Source organism: Silene latifolia, chromosome Y (assembly GCF_048544455.1).
Source record: "Silene latifolia isolate original U9 population chromosome Y, ASM4854445v1, whole genome shotgun sequence".
NCBI classification, from domain to species: domain Eukaryota; kingdom Viridiplantae; phylum Streptophyta; class Magnoliopsida; order Caryophyllales; family Caryophyllaceae; genus Silene; species Silene latifolia.
Window position 1 is genome coordinate 64,979,371 of NC_133538.1, and position 17,240 is coordinate 64,996,610.

General features: G+C 41.1%; 1 non-coding gene across 1 annotated transcript; it reads left to right on the forward strand.

Moving 5' to 3' along the window:
* Window positions 1-1,476: 1,476 nt before the first annotated feature.
* LOC141634762 (small nucleolar RNA R71) lies at window positions 1,477-1,583 on the forward strand. Its single transcript, XR_012539485.1, has one exon. It is a non-coding gene; the product is annotated as a small nucleolar RNA R71 (small nucleolar RNA).
* The last annotated feature ends 15,657 nt before the right edge of the window (window positions 1,584-17,240 follow it).

The window sequence follows — 17,240 nt, forward strand, 5'->3', positions numbered from 1 at the left end:
TCCCATATCCCTAACGGTGTCTTCGTCGATCTATCGGCCATTTGGAGTGTGATGTTGGTGCATTTATGCTCTCCCATTCCCAACCTTTTACTCACCGAGTACGGCATGACACTCACACTAGCCCCTAGATCACATAAGGCTTTGTTGATCGTTGTGTCACCAATGGTACACGGTATTGAGAAGCTTCCCGGATCCTTTAACTTTGGAGGTGAACTCCCTTGAAGTATTGCACTACTCACCTTAGTGAAGGCGATAGTCTCATGCTTCCGGATCGACTTCTTCTTTGTGAGGATATCTTTCATGTATTTCGCATAGGCCGGCACGTGATTGATTAATTCCGTGAAAGGAATTGAGACTTCCAAATTCTTCACAATTTCCATGAATTTTCCAAGTTGATCATCAAATTTGGGCTTGGCTTGACGACTTGGAAAAGGGAGTCTAATCACAATGGGCTCCTTCTCCTTGGCCTTGTCTTCATTTTTCTTTGAACTTTCTTCTTTTGACGATTCTCCATCTTTGGAGTTTTGCACAATTTCTTCCTTTTCGCTAGCTTCCACAACTTTATCCTCAACTTGCTTCTTCGGTGCTTCATACCTTGTACCACTTCTCAAGTGAATGGCACTAACCGTTTCATGTCTTGGTGGATTACTTTGAGGTGGTAATTGCCCCTTTTGTCTTTGTGAGCTTGAAGATGCTAGTTGAGTCAATTGTGTTTCCAACATCTTGGTGTGAGCTAGAATGTTGTTGATGGTGGTTTCCTTTGCTTGGCTATCTTTTTGCATTTGAGTGAAAAATTCTTGTTGATTCTTTTGCATTTGGAGGACCGCTTTTTGGACATCAAAACCTTGGTCATTTTGGTGATTGTATGGATTTTTATTTTGGTAACATTGGTTTTGATTTTAAAAGGGTCTTTGATTTTGGTTTCTCATGGGTGGTGGAGTGTATGTTGTTTGAGGGTTTTGAACATTTTGGCTTTTGTATGAGAGATTTGGATGGAATTTGGTGTTTTCATTGTAAAAGTTGGAATAAGGGGTACCACTCTTGTATGCTTGGAAAGCATTCACTTGTTCATTTGTTCCCCTACATTCACCTTGGTCATGTCCCAAAGTTCCACAATTCTCACATATCCCACTTGGGATTGATGAGGATGCCGTCATGGCATTAACATGATGCTTTGATGATTTTGAGTTTTCCTCAAGTCTAGCCATAGCTTGTTCAAACTTCAAGTTGATTGTGTCAATGTGAGGACTAAGTTGAGCACCCAATTGAGTAACGGAGTCCACTTCATGCTTTCCTCCTCTAGTAGCCTTGCGAGGTCTACTATATTGTGAGTTATGGACCGCCATTTCATCAATCTTGTTCCATGTTTGATTGTCATCAACTTCGGTGAACATTCCATTTGATCCCATATTGAGAATGTTCCTAGAATCTTCATATAAACCATTCCAAAATTGTTGCACCAAAAACCATTCACTAAGTCCATGGTGAGGACATGAGCGACAAATTCCCTTGAACCGCTCCCAAGCTTCATACAAAGACTCTTTATCCCTTTGCTTAAAACCCGTAATTTGAGCTCTTAGCATGTTAGTCTTTTCCGGTGGGTAGAATTTTTTGTAGAAAGCTAGAGCCAACTTCTTCCAAGAATCTATTCCAAGGGTGACCTTATCAAGGCCCTTCAACCATTGCTTCGCGGTGCCGATTAAGGAAAAAGGAAATAAGACCCATCTAATTTGGTCTTGAGTCACGCCCGGTGAGAGATAGCATCACAATAGTCGCAAAAGGTTTCCATATGAGAATGAGGGTCCTCACTAGGCATCCCCCCAAATTGGCTCCTCTCAACTAATTGGATGAAGGCGGACTTGGCAATAAAATTTCCGGTAAGATGTTGCGGTGTAGGAGTACCATTTGGTAGATTCTCCTCGGTGGGTACGGAGTGTGACGAGAATTTAGGCATTGTAGGTGGATTTAGTGGGGTATTGTGTAATGGGTTTTCTTCTCCTTCTATTGCAAAAGGATTGACAAACTCACTAGTGGGTTGAACAACTTCACTAATACCTCTTAAATTCCTCCTAACAAGTCTCCTATTGTTCGTCAAGGTTCTTTCGATTTCACGGTCAAAAGGTAACAAATCACCTTGTAACCTTCTAGACATGCAAAATATCAAACAACTCGAAAACAATTAGAAAAAACCTTGAGGAGTTTTACTTCCTCAAGGCGAAGAAAGACACAACTAATAACAATAAAAAGAAATCTAAATCAAACAAACACCGTCCCCGGCAACGGCGCCATTTTTTATGCGATCCCGCTAAGTGTTCACAAATTAAGATGTGGTCGTTGGGTCACAGTCGAATCAAAACACAATTTATAGCTCCACAAACAACTCTACAATTAGTAAAGAGGCAAGTAAAGGTCGGATCCCAAGGGACGGGTATTGAAATGAGATTTCTATTGCAACTAGTGGTGTCTAAGGGGTGTCACAAATTGGGTTGATGTAGAAGGTCACTAAACTAAAATAGCAATGAAAATAAACAAGCAAAATGAATTAAAGGGGTGTAAACAATTGATTAAAGGCACTAGGGTGTCATGGGATCATAGGGGAATCATGGGATATGATCATACAAACATGTTCTCAAATTATAAGCAAGCAATTATTGTTGTGATGGATTGAGTTGGGTTATATCTTACAATCCTAGGAAAGTTTGGGTCCCGGAGCCGAATCGATTAGATTGTACAACACCTATAAGTCGACTTAATCTTCCCTACTCAACAACATGCATGGTCTAATGAGACTCGAGTTGGGTTATGTCTTACAAGTCTCATTGAAAAGATAGGAGATGATAGTAAATGCAAGGATTCATAGGCTTAGCATTTCATCAAATATAACATGTGCATGAGTTGAGATCAAAACAAGCAAGCAAATAAAACATGAAAGCATATTAATTTAAGCATGAATCATTCCACATGTTGGTTTCCCCTAATCACCCATTAACCCTAGCTAAGAGACTACTCACTCATTATCATGTTGATCATGCTAGCAAGGTTGTCAATCATACCAACAATATGAAACATGATGAATAAATGAAAGTAATTAACAATAATTAAAAAGGGATTAAGAGATTATACCTACTAATGATTCCAATAATAAAGCAAAGATAAAAGAAGTACTTGAATGCTTGATTGAGAGGTTGTCAATCTCCCAACAATAACCCAAATAATCTTCAATTACCCAAAATAAAGGATGAACAAAAGAGAGATTAAAGAACTAAAAACTTGGATTAAAACTTGATTAATACTTGATTACAATATTAAAAAGAGATTTGATTGATATTAACTATACTAATTATTGATAAGAAGAACATGCTCCTCTAATTAGACTAATGGGGTATTTATAGTGGAAATTAGGGAGGATGCATTAGGGTTAACTTAGGGCTAAACTAGTAATTACACTTTTTAAGTTGAGCAAGGAGGACCCGGTATTTTTCGAGAGAAGGGCTTCTTTCTTCGTAGCTTGGAGAAGACAATCCGTCTTTGTCCGAACCGGGCGGAATAGGGTCGGGACGGGCGGATTCTGGCGTTGGAATCCGAGCGGATTCAGGGGAATCCGGTCGGATTGTGGAGGTGGAATCCGAGCGGAATAAGGCAAAGCCGCTCGGATTGTGCTGCTGCGGGACGGACGGATTGGTGACAATCCGCTCGGATTGTCGGTCAGCAACAAATCTTCTTCTTTTCTTCCCTTTTCTTCATAAATTCCTTGGGTATTTCCTTGGGGACTCAAGGATCCTTTCCCAACTTTGCTCTTCTACTATAATATGTACAAAGGCCTTCTAATCTTGTCTCTCCTTGATGCTTGGTCATTGAATTCGATAAATTTAGTCTCGTTTTGCCATGAAAATGCAAGATTCTTACTCCTTTCCTACCAAGGGATCAAAATCTCAAAGAATATGCAAAACAAAGAACTAAAGATAAGAAATGACCCAAATAAGCACTAAAAAGCATGGGAACAAGGCTAATTCGGGGGCTAAATATGCGCCAATTATGGTCACATCACTAATACTAATGTAACATTGGGCTAATGAAGTTAATGTTATAGTTGAGCTAATATAACGTTGAGTTATGAGGTAAAGGTATTGTTAAAATTATAGCTGGAGTACTATAACATTAAATGGTTGATACTTGTTTCACATGTTATGTGGTGTTCAGTTTCATTATATAATGCTATGTTTGCATATATCGTTTATTACTCTTGTTCATATGATTATAGGATGGTCAGTTATATTATCCTACGGTTTGATAATGATGTTATTCATGTATGTATGGTCAGTTATACTGTGCATTGTTTGTGGGCTGGTTGTATAGATGACGTAAGGTATCAGTTAAATACCGAACAGAATGAACTAATGCAACCCTTCGGGGTCTGGTGTATGGTCTATGGTCGGGGGGGGGGGGGGGTAATGGAGGCAGTTGTTATACGCTCTATTCCCCGAGTGTCGTTCGCTGTACAGTCATTGCACCGAGAGTCTGGCCAGGTCTTAGACATATAGGCAGTGGTTTTACGCTATACAAAGTACCTTGGATGCAGTTGTTATACGGTTCACACCGATGGAGGCAGTTGTTATACGCTCCCTCAGTTCAGAGGCAGTTGTTATACGCTCTGACAGTTAGAGGCAGTTGTCATACGCTCTAACGGCGTTCATTTTATACATTGTGCTAGAGGCAGTTGTTATACGCTCTAGAAGGTTGTTTGTTTGGTCACATGATACGTGGTTACGGTGGTTCTATGATGTGCATGATGTCATAATGTGGATTGTGTTATGCGTCGTCACATGTTATTTGACTTGGAGTAAACTTTTCGAATACTTAACTTTTTATGCCATTGTTTTGTAGCGAGTTGTTGTCAAGTTTTCTTGAGTATTGATGGTCTCACATGTTTACTAGTTTTGCATTTCAATTGTTAATAATTGTTGGTTATATTCAATTGTTGTAAACATGACTGGGAGAGCATCTAGTTACTCCCGACTGATTGTCGACCCCCATTCTCAGGTTGTTCGGATTGTTGTTGACCGGTTAATGCTTGCTTAGGGAGTGTACGAAGCGAGCTTAATAGTAAAATAGGAGTTTGGTTTATGTTTTAAGAACCTTTGAATAATGTATTAGTTCGTTTTTGATTTAGTAGCGAACCGAATTGTTCAGGTATTTCCGCCACCTTGACCCCTTTTATCAGTATTATACTCTGATATTTACTTTATATTACGTTTTTCCTTTGTTTTATAATCCGGGTTGTTACAGTTGGTATCAGAGCGAAAACGCTCGCAACTCTCGCTTAGTTGATGACTAAAATAAATAACCTAGTTAATGAGTGAGAGTAAATGGGGTAGAAACCAATAGCTTTTGTTGGTTTTCTTATGTTTGTAGAGTGTATGAGTAGTGGTTTGGAGTCATACCTAGGTTCTACCACTTATAACGAGATTTCGTTCTTGCAGATGGTGCGTTACGCGAATGGTGAGACAAATGTTGATCGCATCAGGAGATTTGAGGCAGCTTTGGCATCTATGGCCGAAGGTTTCACTAATCACCTCAATAATAATAATAACAACAACAACAACTATCCGCAACCGACTATTTTTAATCGCTTTGCTCGTCACCGTCCTTCTACTTATGATGGTACGAATGATCCTACTGCTTTGGAGACTTGGATTCGAGAGATCGAGAAGCTGTTTCTCGCTACTGGGTGTCCTGAGGATGAGAAGGTGGACATCGCCACCTATTATCTGAAGGACGAGGCCGACAACTGGTGGGTTCTTGCTAGAGCTGGTCTGGAAGTTCAGCCAGGATATGGTTGGGCTCTTTTTTCTGAAGCTCTGAAGAAGACGTTTTATCCCGAGGAGATGCGCTGGCAAAAGGAGCAGGAGTTCCTTCATTTACAGCAAGGTTCCATGACAGTTGAGGAGTACACCAACAAGTTCGTGAAGCTGTCGCGATTCGTTACTTCTGTGGCTATGGACGAGGTGTCGAGGACTCGTCGTTATGAGAAGAATCTAGCTCCCAAGGTCCGTACTGCTATGTCTGGCATTCCTTCGACTTCTTTCCTGCAGGCTTACGATCGTACTCTTAGTATCTATGATTCAGTACTTGCTACCGAAGCTGAGGAGGGTGCGAAGAGTAAGTTCGTGAAGAGGTCTTATGTTACTCCCAGTGCTCCGCAGAAGAAGCAGAAGTTCGAGGCTCGTTCGTCTTCCCCACCCACGTGTTTAGGGTCAAGCTAAGAGGGATTGGTCTTGCTTCAGGTGTGGAAATGCTTACCATCCGGGTAAGGACTGCGACGGTAATATTCTTACATGTTATCTCTGCAAGTCACCGGGTCAGAAAGTTGTTGACCGTCCTCAAAAGCCGAAGATTGGTGCTCCGAAGACTAGTGCGCCGAAGGCGGATGCTGCGAAGACTAGGCGAGTGTTCGTTATGAGTCGTGCTGAAGCAGATGCTAATCCAGATGTGGTTAGGGGTACCTTTCTCGTTCACTCTTTATCTTCTTTTGTTCTTTTTGGTAGGGGTGCGTCGATGTCTTTCGTATCCGAATCCTCATCATCCGTTCATACCTCTATTTCCCTTCCTACGGGTGAGATTATATCTTGCTCTGTTCTGTTAAAGGACGTACATGTCAGTATTGCAGGGGCGATCCTTCCTACGGACCTTGTCCAATTCAAACTACAAGAGTTTGATGTGATTTTGGGCATGAACTGGTTATCTTGCTATGACGCTATGTTCCTGTGTCGGGATTAGAAGATCGTGCTTAAGAGTCCTACAGGTTCGAGGGTTTCTTATCAGTGTGTTAGAGTCACATCTACCGTCAAGTGGGTTTCCGCTTTGAAGATGGTTAGCTTGGGTAGAAAGGGTTATCAGATCTATCTGTGCAGTATTCAGGATGTTTCAGCTGAGCCAAAGTTAGGGGATATCCCTGTAATTAAGGAGTTTCCCGACGTCTTTCCTGAGGATCTACCTGATAATCCTCCTGAGCGAGATGTAGAGTTCTCGATTGAGTTGTTGCCTGGAACTGGTCCCATTTCGAAAGCTCCATATTGTATGGCACCAGCTGAGTTACAGGAACTCAAGAAGCAACCTGAGGAGATGACGGATAAGGGTTTTATCCGACCAAGTTCTTCGCCGTGGGGTGCTCCTGTTTTGTACGTCAAGAAAAAGGATGGTAGTATGCGGTTGTGCATCGACTACCGTGAGCTGAACAAGGTTACTATGAAGAATAAGTATCCTTTGCCGAGGATCGAGGATTTGTTTGATCAGCTCTGTGGTGCGAGTGTGTTCTCTAAGATCGATCTGAAGTCTGGTTACCATCAGTTTCCAATTTGGAGTGAGGATATTCCTAAGACTGTGTTTCGTTCGAGATATGGCCACTATGAGTTCGTGGTGATGTCGTTTGGGTTGACGAATGCACCTGCCGTCTTTATGGATTAGATGAACCGCACTTTCAGCGAGTATTTGGATAAGTGTGTCGTGATGTTCATAGACGACATACTTATTTACTCGAGAGATGAAGCTGAGCACGAGAGTCATCTTCGTGTTATCTTGGAGACTCTGCGTAAGCAGAAGTGGTATGCTAACTTCTCAAAGTGTGAGTTTTGGCTAAGGGAAGTTACCTTCTTGGGTCATGTGATATCTGGCAATGGAGTCATGATTGATCCGTCGAAGATTCGAGCTGTGGTCGAGTAGGAGAGTCCAAAGAATGTGAACGAGGTTTGAAGTTTCCTTGGTCTAGTTGGGTACTATTGTCGGTTTGTGTATGACTTCTCTAGGATCGCAAGACCGATGACTCAGTTAATGAAGAAGGAGTCCAAGTTCATTTGGACTGAAGCTTGTGAGTCTGCTTTCCAGGTGTTGAAGAAGAGTTTGACTACAGCTCCAGTGTTGACTCTACCAGAAGAGGGCGTTGGGTTCAATGTCTTATGCGATGCGTCTAAGTTTGGGTTGGGTTGTGTCTTGATGCAGAAGGGTAAGGTTTTGGCTTATGCTTCCCGTTAGTTGAAAGTTCACGTGATGAACTACCCGACTCACGACCTTGAGTTAGCAGCAGTGGTGTTTGCACTTAAGTTATGGCGACACTACCTTTGTGGGGTCTCTTGCAATATTTATATGGATCATAAGAGCTTGAAGTATATCTTCACTCAGAGAGATCTTAACATGAGGCAGAGACGTTGGTTGGAGCTGCATAACGACAACAAGGTTGAGCTGCATTATCATGAGAGTAAGGCTAACGTAGTTGCCGATGCTTTGAGTTGCAAGGTGTGTCATGCTATGAGATCCGTGATGGTGTTACCTGATGACTTGAGTCGAGAGTTCCAGAAGATGAGCCTTGAAGTAGTTCTTCTTTGTACTTTAGATTTGAGTGCGATGGTTGCGGAACCCGAGATCATTCATGAGATCCGAGTTAAGCAAAGAGAGGATGAATTCCTAGAAAGAGTTCGAGTCTCTATAGGCGAAGGTCACGCCAAAGACTTCGACGTTTGACCTGATGATGGTCTGCGATTGTGGACAAGGCCCTCGGGAACTGCGTCCGCGGGATCCACACTAGGCATAATCGACTCGAGGTTCTTTCGAATCGAATTAAGACAAATTAGAGTCGCCACCAAGTTTTATGGGAACTTGGAACCGTTCAAGTCAACTTTACACCTTTCATCGAAAAGCATAAAGCCAATCGACTACGAGTGATTAAAGATAAAGACTTGTACCCTATATCACTCGATTTGAATGACTCTCGTAATCCAATGGTATTTAGACGGATCCACAAACCATAGATCTTGAGTAAGGGGTGAGGGTACGTGTTGGGAAGCCCATAAGGACACCCAACCCCGCCCGTCAATAACGGCCTCTACTAAGTCAAGTATGGATTTCAAACAAGGTCATAGCTCCTACGATATATGAAATGCAAACATCGTTTTAACCCCAACATGTGCAGTTTCTATGTCGATTTAGATGCAACTAAACTAACTTTGTCAAAGTTGTAATTTAGCATGTGGGTTGATTGATCTAAGCAACATATAAACGAAAGCAAACAAGGCTTAGGGGGAATGGGGGAGCCGTTGGGATCTACCTATTACAAACCAGGCATTTCATGCCGACACAACAATAAATTAAAGATACAACTCGATCTAAATACAATTGCTACATACAAAACCGTACACGATACATTATACGGCCATTCGGCCTAGGAAACCGTGCACAAGAGGGGTGGCCCATGGCTTACATGACTCACGACCTTGGGTCACTCCTCGTGATGTGTGCTTTCACTTAATCTGATCGAATTAGACATAGGGCTACGCACCAAAGCATGCATTAGCATAAATCGGGCCATGTTGCTTTAAACAACATGCGATTTACTACGCTCTTACATGCATTAGGACACAACCATCTAACCAAACAAAACTAAGGTTTTTGAAAGAGGTTTTGACTCGATAAAGGGAAACTAACTTGAAAATTACAACTCGATGAACAAACGATAAATTACAAGTTATAAAGCGATAAAGAACAAGCGATTCATAAAACGGACGAAACCAGAAGGACCAAAAGACACGGCCAAATCACGGCCAAACCAAACATGGCTACTCTAGGTCTTAGGTCAGGTTCATTAGTTAGATCAATTGATTGCAAAACGGGGCAGGAAACAAGTTAGAAAACGAGTTAGAAACAACGTTGATCGATTGAGATGATGTCGCGCAAAGGTGTATTCTACACGGCCTAAAAGGGGTCAAGTTAGGTCAAATTCGCTAATTAATTTAACTCATCGAGTGTCAATAAGAAGGTGCTAATCACGCACTCTCATACTAGCGAGAAATTATGTGAAAGAGAGATGCATTCGATTGAATTACAGAATTGTTAGTTGATTTTAAAGCTTATGTCGAAGCCACCTATCGTGTCTAATTAGGTTATTAAATTGATCTAATGTCATCTAAATAAGTTATATGTTAACAATCAGAAATCATACTAACATGCAATGGGTCCTAAGGTGGGTCGAATTGGCCGAGACAAACAAAGGGTCAAAAACGAGGAGCGAAGTTAGAAATTCGTTTTATTTATGCCCTACCTTGAACACGAGGATATGTAAATGAGACGGGGGTGTACGACCGACTGATGTAGCGGTTTCTTTTCCCATCTCAAGTCAACGCGGGTGTTTATGGTGGTACTTTAACTCATACTCGGACTAAACTAGTTTTGATAGTTAATTAAACAATCGATAAACAAAAACGATAAACGAATAAAAACAAACTATAAAAAACAAACATAAAAAAACGAAATAAAAGGGAGAAAGAGGAGGATTTGATGCACCCTCAACCTACATGTATCGTTGACACCGTCTTGGGTCGTAATCGATGGTAGATTTTATCTCGAGGGGCCGTCGTCGACGAAGAAACAAAGCAAACAACACGTTTTTATCGAATCTGGACAACAACTTTCAAACAGCGATTTCTCTCTCGTTTCACAATGAAAATTCGATTTAAAAGATGTTTTGAAAACTAGAAAGAGAGGAGAACAGAGATCTTAAAGCAACCCCTGCTCGTTTTGAGTTATTGGGCACGAAAAACGAGCACAAACAGAACTGGACAGACAGGAACAAACCGCGAAAACAGAGTGTATAACACTCTGTTTTTCGAGGGATTTCGTGTACCCTCAAGGGCAATTTGGCTCATAAATCTTTGTCTAATGTGTATATGGATGTTATATGGTTAATTAGGAACAAGAAACTCGAGCTTTGATGGAGGTTTGAAGGAGGAACGAATTGTTTTTCGAAGAGGACACACAAACTGTTTCAGTTTGGATGTCGGTTTTGTGGAGGGTTTTTGAGAGGCAATTAGGGTTTGTTTCTGAGGTTTAAAGCTTGTGAGTGAAGGTAGGATATATGTAGAACTTATAGGAATGAATGTATGGTGAAGGGTGGGTATTTATAAGGAGTTAAAGTAGGGTAAAAGGGAGGAGAGGCAGACGGGCTCGGCTGAGCATAGCTGCTGTCCAGCAGCTTTTGGGGAGTTTTCTAGGGTTCGTATGGGGGGTTTTCTTGGTGGTTAAGGTAAGGTAATATGGGTAGGATATTAGGGTATGGGTTAGGGTTAATGGGCACGGGTTTTGGTGGTGTTTGGAGCGGGTTTTGGACTCGGGTTTGAGCTACAAAACAGGGGGGGCTGTTTCGTGTTTGCGGGCTGTTTGGGGGGTGTTTGGGATGGGATTTGGGCCGTGGCTATGGGGTTCGAACTGGGGTTGGATGGGTAGAGGCTTAGTTTGGTTAGTGTACTCGAGATTCGTGCCAACTCGTAAAGAAAACGGACTCAAAAACCGAGCTAAAATCGAGCTCAAAAACGCATGTTCAAAACGAGTTCTTTTCGATTTTCAAATCGATTTTTCAAAACAATTAACACATTAAAATAAATGACTTTTCAAATCAAATATACTCATAAAATGATTTTTCAAATCAAATATTTATTTTATTTTCAATAAAATAAACTTGGGAAAATAAATTCAAAATAAAATAAAATAAATTGAATTCACCTAAAAAAAGCCACAATTTAAATATCATTTAAATTAAAAAAATGATAATAAAATGAACTCACTAAAAAAAATATTAATCTAAATATCATTTAAATTAATAAAATACTTCATCGACGACGCCCATTCTACATCGTAAAACGAGCTCCAAATAATGACAATGACAACTAAAGAATACATGTGTCCTATCATCATCGGGTGTTTGTCGGGTTCTCTATAAATTCCAATATCGACGGATACGGGTATCTACAGAGCCCCCACTTTGACTGAGGCTTGGACAAGGCGAAAGTCAAAGTATACCCCAGGTCCCTTTCGACCTGAGGATTCTTCGGGTCGTTTATTGTCCATTAGACTTGCGTATATAAGCTCGCCAGCCATAAGAAGAGATCATACCTGAAACTTCGTTGGGGATTGACTCTTGCTTCTGCTGTGTCAAATTATCCTCGTTGGTCATCGACCCATAAATTGCATAAATGGTGGGTTGAGCCTTGTCCTCGGGCGCCTACGTATCCGTTTCTGACGGAATCAAACCCGCGTCGTAGTTCGGCAGCTGCTGACACATGCCCAAAGTTTATCATCTGCTGGCATTTGTCCAAAATTCATCATCTGCTGACATTTGCCCAAAATTTATCATCTGCTGGCAGGTGTCCAAATGGGACGGGGCTTTCCAAGGAGGTTGCCGCCGCTTTCATCATTTGCTTTCAGCTAAGGAATTCTTCCATTTCATACTCTTGTATTGAATTGAATTCTTGGTGGATATCATCCTTTACATCTTGATAATGGTCTCTGAAGCCAACGGCTTCAGAGCCTCCAGTTTGCAATGGCTCTAAAGTCGAAGACTTTAGAGCCCCCAGTTGAAGCATATCCTGCTATATTTGAAACATAGAAAATGTACGAGTAATAATCATCACTTAAGCACATTTGGATCATCGATCTTGAAATTGGATCATTTGAAAGATTGGATCATCGACCCGAAAATTGAATTTGAAAATTTTAAAAAACTGGGCCATCGACCCGAAGTTTGAATTTGAAGTGTTGGAATGCTGGGTCGTCGACCTAAAATTAAATTTGAATGACTGGGTCATCGACCCAAAATTTGAACAAGTTGAAAATTTTGAATAATTGGGCCATTGACCCTTCAAAAATTGAATTTGAATTTCAAAGGATTGGATCATCGACCCACAAAGATTCCACTACTTGCATCATCTATCCACAATTCGCAAAAAGTTTTTGAAATTTCGGAATTCTGAAAAATTTGGCATTTTGAAATCGAACCTTGACGGGTGAGCACGAAATACGACTCAGACACGCTGTATGACCCGTAAATAACGTGGGCGTAGCCCGCTACCGTAAAACAAAAAAGGAAAATAAAACCGCAAGTGTGCACGGGTTTTAATTCAATTATTGACTTGTTGGGGGTAGAAAGGTAAATTGGCCAATCCGGCGCACAAAAAAATGGCAAATGGGAATCACAAGGTCGTCGGACGTGGAACGAGGATTTCGTATGGCATGGGCGTGCTCCCGAGGGCACACGGGAATCAAGATCACATGGTATTGACAAGGTGGATTAAACTCACGGAGCAACAACGTTGGCTTCGCCCAGACACTAAACACAGACTGATTTTATGAGAACACTTAGACAACACACATGTCTTTTGTCGGGAACATTCTGTCACTCTTCTCCTCGCCTCCTTTCTTTTCAGCGAGTTTCATCATTTCTTGCCACCGCCTTCTTTCTTTTCAGCGGGCTTTTACTATTTTTCTTCCACGCCTTCATTCTTTTCAGCGGGTTTTTCATATTTTCTGTTCCCAATAAAAACCCACACCTATCTGACTGAGCATCTTTTCCTACACCGTTAGATAAAGCTCATTCTGAGACTTGATATTATTCACCCGAACCTACATCCTTATCCTAGCCTACATCGAGTGCTAAGACCGACTCAAACAAAGGTGGCTTCATTTGGACTTGGTTAAGACCCGTAAGAAACCGACAAGATGACAACTTGGTTGATGAGTGGATTGAATCCCTTATTCTGAAGGACTGCCTACGTATTCGCGTGGAGCGAAATCAAATCCGACGTAGTTCGATCATGGTGCATAAACATGGCATTTTGATTGTGTGTACACACTCAAAGGTTTCACCTAAGGTATCATGTCGTATCCCATTCTAGCCTGTAAGGTACCGTTAAATCCCATGTCTAGGGTTGGTACAAAAGGTTTTGATTCTTTGGGATGTGGAGCTTGGTAAAAATAGGTTCGTAAGGTAAACCATCATTCTGAAGGTTTGTTTTGTGGTGCTAAGGCCAAGGGCTATGGCTGCTGATGTGGTTGGAATGGGTGTCTTGGGTTTGATGAACCACGAGTGCAAATGGGTTGAAAAATGATGTGGGTTCAAATTTCCATGTCTGGACCCTAAAGGCTAGGTGTAACAACACAAGCGGAATAATTCTCAAAATTCCCGACTATCCCTTTGTAACTGTCTCAGGAAGGACTTAGAGGGTAAAGAGGTTACTACTTAAGCTTTTGGGCTTCGCCCATTGAACTTCAACTATGGGTACTTGACTTGACTTATGGCTTCCGTAACTTCGACATTCAACCAAAAGCGTTCTGCAATGACTTCAACATCTTTTTTTCTTTTTTCCTTTTTCTTCCATCTTTTTTTTTCATTTTTCATTTTTTTCATTTTTTTCATTTTTTTCATTTTTCCAATTTTTCTCTTTTTCTCATTTTTTTATTCTTTTTCATCTTTTTTTTTCCTCTCTTTGAAAATGATCTTCTATTCATTCTCTTAGTCATAAATGGATACACCTTGAAAACTGGGCTTCGCCAACTAATTTGGGTAGGAACTAACAATTCCTTGTTAGACCGGGTTGATATCTTCTCTCTTCGAGATGGGATGATTTTGTTGGGGAAAAGGCTTGCCTTCCATCATCTGTAATACTCCGTATTTATAAGTCTTGGGGTACTCTATCGTGTAGGCCTTACTCTGTCGAGTAAGGGTAAGTTGCGAGATAAAATAGTTTCTGACCTGTTGGGTACTCGATCGAGTAGCTGGGGTACTCGATCGAGTAAGGGGGTACTCGATCGAGTACCTTGGGTACTCGATCGAGTGTCCGGTTTTACGGGGAGTTTTCTCGGGTTTTGTTAATTATGCGATTAAGGTATTTAAACATAGTCGTCATTGTTTTAAATCACTTTTACAAAACCTAAAACCATGTTTAAGAGAGAAAGCAACCAGTTCATCTTCCTAATCGCATCCTTAGCAATTCCCGGAGTTCAGACGGTCAGTTCTTGTCGTTATTCGTATCGTTGAGTTCCCTGCGTCGAGGGTAAGCTTTTAATATAATTTTTATAATGTTTTGTTAAGTTTGGTTAAACCCTAATTTAGAGATTGGGGGTTTTGTGTGTAGTATGTGATGTGTAGCCTCTATGTGTTATATGATAGGAGGAGGGTTCGTAGAAGAGACTTTTGATACAAATTTTGTTGGTACCGTCTCGATCGTTGTGCTTTCCTGTAGGATTTCCTACTCGTATTAGTCCCATAATGGGATGATTGTTGATGTGTTGAGATTGATTGTTTGATATAGTAATTGTATTGTGACTGTTGTGATTGTGATTGTGATTGTAATTGTTGTCTATGGTTCTCGAGATGCGTTCTCGATTGAGTGGAGTCACTTGCGGGAGTGGCTTCACGCCTAGTTTCGCCCTTCGTGGAACCCGCCACGGAAGGGGATGTGCACATTAATGGACGGGGTTATCGCTCGGTATGATGAGCGGGGCTTAGGTGGGAACGGCTGCGGTCCCCCATCGGCGGTGGTGGGTCCAAGGGACAATCAATGATTGAGATGATTGGAATTGGTTGGTTGTGTGTGTGTGTGAGTTAAGTCGTCTGTTTATCTTATTGTTGATATATGTATTGAATTGTGTGATTAGTACTGACCCCGTTTAAATGTTTTAAAAACTGTGGTGATCCATTCGGGGGTGGTGAGCAGTTATTGAGCAGGTGTGATATGACGCGTATGGGATAGCTGGGATGAGTCATCACGTGGCAGTTAGAAGTCTTCCACGTGTCGACGAAGTCTAGTAGCTTTGATAGTTTTAGTCGTAGACCGTATGAGAACCTTGTAATTCCTTTTATTAGTTTTGGTTTGAACATGTAATCACTTAATCTATAATTACTTTAAAAGTACGTTTCTTTATTGTCTTATGATATTCGCACTCGGGCAACCGAGATGGTAGTATCCTTATACCCGAGTGGTCCTGGTAAGGCACTTGGAGTATGGGGGTGTTACAAATGGTATCGGAGCGACGATTTTGGAACTCAGTAACAAATGAACATAATGAACATAGGGAGTCTAATAAAATGAACCTGGTGTATGTGTAATGGGAGCCCTACGATACTAGGTTTTGGGTGAGTAGGCGCCCTCACTTCAAAATCTTGGCCCCATGATACTTAAGCCAGTCACATGGTATGGGAACGTGGAGTCCGTGTGTATATGTGCGACGTGTATGTTAATTGTGCTGTATATGGTTTGTTGAAAGCATGTTGCATGATAGTTGGTTGACATGTTGGTTGGAATCGTTGGAAAAGTATATGAGAATGATGAATGATATGGTAGAAAAAGAAAGTAGTTCGTATATGATGATGTGTGATGAAGTGGATTTGTAATGTTGTTGTATTAGCAACATGGAAATAGGATTTGTAGTGTATGGGTGTGGTTTGTGTTATGAAAAGTTATGAAAATTTAAAACATGCGGGTAATACATGATTGAAAGTTGAATGTTATATGAGCATGATAGATGGTAATGTTTGACTTTTGGTAAGTAGTAACATGAAGAATAGAGGTTCAATGATATGTGTTTTATATAATGAATTGGATGAAAAGCATGATGGTTGTTTATAACGTGGCACTTGATAACACGAAGTAGGTTATTTTGTTAATTGTATGAGGAGTCGCGCAGATTTGAATGCGTAGTTGTAATCATAATGTTGAAATAATAATGAATGCATAGTACGTTAGGGTATGTGAGATAACATTCGGGTAGTATTCACGAGTCTGCATGACTCGATCGAGTGGGTTTGATTCGATCGAGTGGGTACTTGTCGTTATTTTGACCAGAATCGTGTTTTTGGGCACTCGATCGAGTACCTCGGGCACTCGATCGAGTATGGGGTCACTCGATCGAGTAGCCGGGCTACTCGGTCGAGTAAGTCGAGATCGAAGGTCTGTTTGGGTTCGAGTCGGGGCACTCGATCGAGCATGTTGGGCACTCGATCGAGTAGCCTCAACTCGATCGAGTAGGTTCTGGTACTCGATCGAGTGGGGTCTGTGCAGGTCATATGCGTATTTCGGGTCATATGTTTGTCTTTTGACATTCGTTGCATATTATGTTTAATTCAAGGTGTTGTATTACTTCTTTATGCATTGTTTTACGTATGTGTTGGTCCTGAAGCGTAAGTTACCCAATCTTATGATGTAAAGAGTGGCACTATGATGAGTATGAGTTCGGTGGGGAGGACATGAGTTATATGTGATTATGATAGATGAAAAAGAAAAGGAAGATTGGTATAGTTTATTGAGGTATGGCGCACGTTTTGCGAGACGGGATGAGTGATATGATTGTGTGTTGAGTAATGTAAAAATAAGTGAATATAGACAAGGGATGATGTGAGTATAATGAACGTGAGAATGAAAAGA